Source organism: Pogona vitticeps, chromosome 1, assembly GCF_051106095.1.
Source record: "Pogona vitticeps strain Pit_001003342236 chromosome 1, PviZW2.1, whole genome shotgun sequence".
Lineage (NCBI taxonomy): Eukaryota > Metazoa > Chordata > Lepidosauria > Squamata > Agamidae > Pogona > Pogona vitticeps.
Window position 1 is genome coordinate 89521604 of NC_135783.1, and position 6184 is coordinate 89527787.

Consider the following 6184-nt stretch of genomic DNA (forward strand, 5'->3'; position numbering starts at 1 on the left):
CTACAACTGGCAGCATCTAAAGACAAGATCAGTGAACAGATCCTTCAAGTGCTCTAAACAAAACAATCCTTTTAATGTCTCACCCCATCATCCTGCCCCCAATCTCATGCCAGTGCAAGGAGACCTGCCAATTTAAATCATGATGCTAGGCCTCCTTCTGCAAAATGTTGCCAGTCAAATCTCTCTCTCTCTCTCTCTCTCTCTCTCTCTGTCTCACACACACACACACACACACACACACACACACAGAGAGAGAGAGAGAGAGAGAGAGAGAGAGAGAGAGAGAGAGACAGACAGACAGACAGACAGACAGAGAGAGACAGACAGACAGACAGACAGAGGGGGGAGAGAGAGAGAGAGAGAAAACTTCTTGAGATGATCAAAAGCCTTTCTTTAATTGAGTAAGAGCAGTGCATCTTGCATAATTAAGACTGTGGCAATGTCTGCTCTATACCCTTTCCTTCTTCCAGCTAAATACACATGGAGCTGCAGAGAGATCTCCTAGATTAGTGACTCTCCCTCTTTGATTCTTTAGAGCTTTTGGATTTTGACTTCCAGTTTCCTTTATCAGCATGCCCAATGGTCAGGGGTTCTGGAAACTGAAAGTCCAAAACATCTGAATTATGCAGGGTTGAGAACTAAATTTTCTTATTTCAGACTTCTTGAGAACTTGCATGTACTTCCAGTACTGATTTCCAACACATTTGGACCAGTACCCTACATTATTCCATATGGATGACAGAAACTTGCAAATGTCATACCCTTTACTTAACTGATTCATTGTTCTCGTTGTGTAAATGTCACTTGGAATTTGCATATCCCCATCTCCTGACTGTGCCACATCATCAAAGAAGCAATGCAAGAGAGCCTAGTAGAAGTGCTTGGAAATCACAGAAGACCAGGCAGTTAAGCTGCAAGCGTGCTTCTAACACCACCTCATCACAGGCTTTAAACAAGCCACTGTTCCTCATCCTCAACTCTCCCTCTGCAGTGTGCAGCTAAGAAGATGGCCTACCTTGGATAATAGGTTTGACGACTGGAGAGGTTTTACATGTAAAGCAATCTGAAATGTTTAAAGTTATATATAAACCAAAATGATAAATGTCAGAACTGGCTCCAGGTCTTGAAGGGCCAAGGATGAGACCCTCAAGTGGCCTCAGCTGTTCATTGCTGGTGCTGGTGGTAATCCATGTGCTCTGTCCATCTGTACCTCATCCCTACCACTAGGGAGAGGGCAAGGTGAATGAAAACTGCTGTCCTTTTTCCTCACTCCTATTATGGTTCAATCTCTTGGTAAGATCAAGTTAGTGTCAGAGAGGCTGCAAAAACAAGGAGCGAGAGTAGCAGGTAATGGGGCTCTGGAGATCTCTGAAGATGACAAAAAGATACTGATCTCTGGGTTCAGCCTTCTTATGCATTTTTTTTTCTAGATGAGCCTCTGTCCTGCATATTTATGGCCCTTTCCCATCCCTTTCTTTCTTTGTATGCCTTTCTTATACACACCATTTCCAGTAAAGGCCATGTTTTCTTTACTCTGCCTGATGTTTCCCAGTTCTTCAGAATCAGTTTTTTATATGAAAGTTCAGTTTGCAAAAGCAAAGGAAGGAAGGAACCAAATAAGCATGTTAACTGAAAAAGTGGTCACAGGCCTCTTGACAAGCATGACACCTTTGAAGGCTAAGTGCATGTTACAGCAGCCTTCAGCTGTTAAGCTGCGTCAACCATTTTGAGGCCTTCTACTTAGAGATAGGTCTCAGGCGGTGCTTCTGTACCAGATGTCAGAAACCCTGATTTCTAGAAACAATGACACCAAAGGCTGCCAGCCTCAAGGACAAGGAGCTTGACAGGGGTATGAATGCCACTCTACAGGGAAACTCAGTGCCATCCAAGTTAGGATTTAAACTGAAAGAAGATGTGAGGCAATCCCCCCCCCGCCCAAACCATCAAAGCTGAAGATGAAAACATAATCTCTCCAAGACGTGCTCTGTGTACAATATGCATGGCTGACCTGGCAAGAAGTTCCTTTTCAAATACGATTTCTCAATTAAGGAAACAGCTTTTCCCAGCCAGCTGGGCTTTAGTGTACTCTCTAAAGCATCCCCTGTTCTTATAGTAGGAACAAAAATGATACGTTCTAATCAGACTAAATTCCTCCTTCATTAACTGCGTCTTGGAAAATCCCTTCGTAACACTGTCTTTTTGAAAACGGGAGCCAAATATTGATCTTCCTATACAGCTACATTTGCCTTGCTGGCATGGCAGAGGTGACTTACCCACTAGCATGAGAAAAGCAATCATGTGGGAAAAATTCCTAAAACCTCATCTACCCAACCCCCAACGGCCTCTGATAATGAGATCTTCAAAGCTCAGTGGGATAGGTTCATTTTCATTCATTGTCAATGCAACTATTTTGCCTTTGAAACAGGTTCTTGGTTCCTCTGCACCTCGTGTGATTCCAGGAGCGCAGATCCCCTTAAGTTTCAGCAGATGTTGGGAAAAGGACGCCTGCAGATATACACATGTTTGATGGCAAAGATACTTTTCAACTTCACCTATTCCCCTATGATTCTCCCTAGCTTCCATCTCTCCCTCAGAACTCACTAATAAAGTCATCCATATGTCTCCACGTGCCCAGACATGTTCTTTCAATTCCATATATGCTAACACTTTTGAGACTATTTTCTCCTCGGATTTCATTTGATTTCTCCTAATGAATACTGCAGCCACAGCTTCTGAGTGATTACTAGCTGGTAGTAAGGAGGGGTTCCGTGCTGATTTTATTGCCTTCTTGATCATTGCATTTAGCTTAACCCCCTTCAGATTGCTGTTCTCCCTCCCTTTGAAAGCTGACGAAGCAGGGAACAAGATGAATGGAAAAGATCTTGGCAGTGGAAAGAAGGCAGGAGACCGTTCTGAAAATCAATGGATTTTTATGGATTCTGATTGTTTTCAAAGCATGGCAAAAGAAAAGGTGAGATAATGTTTTTTATATCAAATAGGATCATTTTGGAGATGGTTGGCTATCTTTTTAATATTTTGGATTCAATGAAGCCATGGAAGTGTTATGGGTAGAGATATTCAGACTGATATTTCATAGCAATATAAATGGATCCTATTTTGTCATGAATAGTTTTATAAATAATAATTTCCTCCTTGGGTTTTCCAATGTATTTCTTACAGAATACTTTGAAAAGATTTTTTTTTCCATTACTGCAACATAGGGTTTTGTGTGCATCTAATAGAAGGAGGTCTGTTCCTCCTTTAGATGGCCCCCTTATTACATACAGTGAGGCAGCTGGCATCCAGCAGTGGATAATAGATGGTGTGAAAAGTAGCAGTTCATATAATGGAAGGGAGAGCTGTGGGTGCTCCACAGCCTGCCCAGATCCCCAAGTTAACATGCCCTCTAATTTCGGCTCTGCTGGATGGGAAATCATCTCTCTCTCTCTCTTGCGACTCCACCCCTGCATGCACATGTGACTCTGCCCCCGCACGCTGGGTTGTATCACAACTGGAACCTAGAGTGACCACTGCACAGAGAAGGAAGACAGCTGTGCTCAGGGAGGCAGAGACGTTTGTGCACTCAGTTCAATGGGAACCTTGCCCCCAAGCTATGCTGCTGTTGTCTAGGATACTGAATCACTAAAGTGAGAAGAACTTCAAGGTGACCCAGCTCAGAGGCTGTCACACGCTCTTGCCCTGGGTGACAGATGGAGCCACACAGTTATGCATGGACACCTGTTAATGTCAACCTTTTCGTCTTGTGTATCACCAGGCATCAGTCAGGTCAGATGTGCCCTCCATGCTAGTGCCAGGGGCTATTGACAGCTGCAACCAATAAAGATGTGGCCAATTCATTCTAAAAAAGAGGGAAAAAAGCAAAGTGTGCGGCTTACATACTGTAAGAGTCTTTAAACATAGTGTTTAAAGACTCTCTGGGCAGTTTACCATTTAATTAAGCAAGCTACACATTGCCACACCCCCACAGGCTGGGTACTTGGAAGGATGGAAGGCTGAGTGAACCTCAAGCTGGCTACCTGAAATTGAACCTGGGTTGTGAGCAGAGGTTTGCCATACTACAGTTTAACTGCTGCACCATAAGGCTCCTTCCACAGTGCCACAAGATGTCTTCTAAAGAAAAAAATGGGGTCTGTGTGTTTATTCATGGCTCCAGCCTTTGGAGGCATTTGGCTCACCTGACAATAGGCTGCTGTAGCATCTTTGATGCAGCAGTGATATCTATGTACAGCCACCTAAAGAGGTCACAATGACCAGATAGGCGGGTATAAATAAATAAATAAATAAATAAATAAATAAATAAATAAATAAATAAATAAATAAATAAATAAATAAATAAATAAATAAATAAATAAATAAATAAATAAATAAATAAATAGCCATCTCCACCTAGTAAATGCCTCAACTCTGATGTCATTTCTACCTCCTCCTGGCTGTGGAAAATCCACTGACTTAAAATAAAATTAAAAAGAAAATGCTACACATGCAGCACCACAAGATTTATTTTCACACCATGGCTGTTTGCTCAAGTGCAATGATGGGGAGAAGGAGGGGAGGATGCAATTTCCTTTCTTAAATGTCAGTCTCCAACATCAGTCAATGTGGTTTACTAACTACTCTAACTTTATTCTTTTTTTCTTCTTCATATAAGGGACACAAGGAGAAACTGGATTACAGACAGCTGGGATTCAGAATTGACACTCACCTTGACAAAATGCCTGAGATAAGCAGGAATGCAAAACAAGCTGTGCTCGTTTTACATTTTCACTCACCTGCAATTCATAATATCTACGTATCTTCTTCTTCTTTTTTCTGCAATAGCCAAGATAAAATTTTGGCACTTCAGGAAAGCTGTTTCATTTTTGTTACAATGAATAAATCTCACAAGAGATTGACGAATCCATTGGCAAATTTTTTCAGTCAGCCTTTTCTGCCCTCATCCACCCACTTGCCCACCCATTGTTGTTCTGCCTATTGCATTTCAGCTTCCTCAGACTACTGAGAATGTGTCAAGGGAGATAATATCTACAAATGTGATGACGATTAGAGAATATGTACCATTTGGGTGTGACAGGGAATGAACACATGTGTATTGGAAGTAGGATATATGGAGTTCGCGAAGGCTTTCACGGCCGGGATCTAATGGTTGTTGTGGGTTTTTCAGGCTCTTTGGCCATGTTCTGTTCTTCCTAATGTTTTGCCAGTTTCTGTGGCCGGCATCTTCAGAGGACTGTCCTCTGAAGATGCCGGCCACAGAAACTGGTGAAACATTAGGAAGAACAACCTTCAGAACACGGCCAAAGAGCCCGAAAAACCCACAACAAGCATATATGGAGTTGTTCATATGTACACATGTTTTCTCCATTTTCCTATGAATATATAGAGAATCTGAAGAAATTGGCAATGTAAAGACAGACACTTGTGCATTGTCTGGTCAATATACACAGTGTCCAAGTGAACTGGAGAATGTCTAACACTGCCTGGTCAATGCTCATACTCTTGGACTGGAAACAATGAATATGGAATCCCAAGATGCTTCCACTGGTGGGCAATGGGTCTAAGCAGTTCAACTCAGAGGGCACTCCCAGAAGCAGAAGAGTTGGAAGAGGCAGTTTTCAGCTGTTCCCAAGCAGCCCAGTGTGTACCCAAAAATCAGCTCTGATAGGTTGTGCATGTCTCAGAAACATGACCAAAAACTGCAGGTAGAAATGGAGGTGGGCAAAAGGGTCACCTGTCCCTTCACTTCTGCCTGTATGGGATTCCCTGGGGGATTTCCCAGGTCTAATTAGACTATACCACATTTTTGTGGGTTGTTGCAGTTTTTCCCCCCAGGGTTCAAAACATGATTTTCTTATCTACATATATTAATGCATTTTGTTTATGGTTAGTCAGTAGCAGGCAAAGAGGGCCTCAGTTTTCAAGTCTGATTGCTGAGGCACATATCTCTGAGGAAATCCCACCACAGAAAGAAAAATGAATTAATTTTTGAAAAGACCCCTTTACCTTATTTTATTTATTAGTAGATGTTGATTTCTATACTTTTCTTTCAAAACTAGGATCCAGATCCCAGAACTTTTAGTTATGCCTGTAACTGGTTTGATAGGAGCCCCGTCTGGTCGAGGGCCGCTGGCGAGCATCTCCCTCCCTCCGCTCCAGGGGCTGGGTA

The 6184-nt window shown here is 42.4% G+C and overlaps 1 long non-coding RNA gene across 1 annotated transcript; it reads left to right on the forward strand.

Annotated features, from left to right (window-relative positions):
* Positions 1-2009: 2009 nt before the first annotated feature.
* Positions 2010-4917, forward strand: LOC140706584 (uncharacterized). Its single transcript, XR_012086307.2, has 2 exons — positions 2010-2971; positions 4670-4917. It is a non-coding gene; the product is annotated as an uncharacterized LOC140706584 (long non-coding RNA).
* The last annotated feature ends 1267 nt before the right edge of the window (positions 4918-6184 follow it).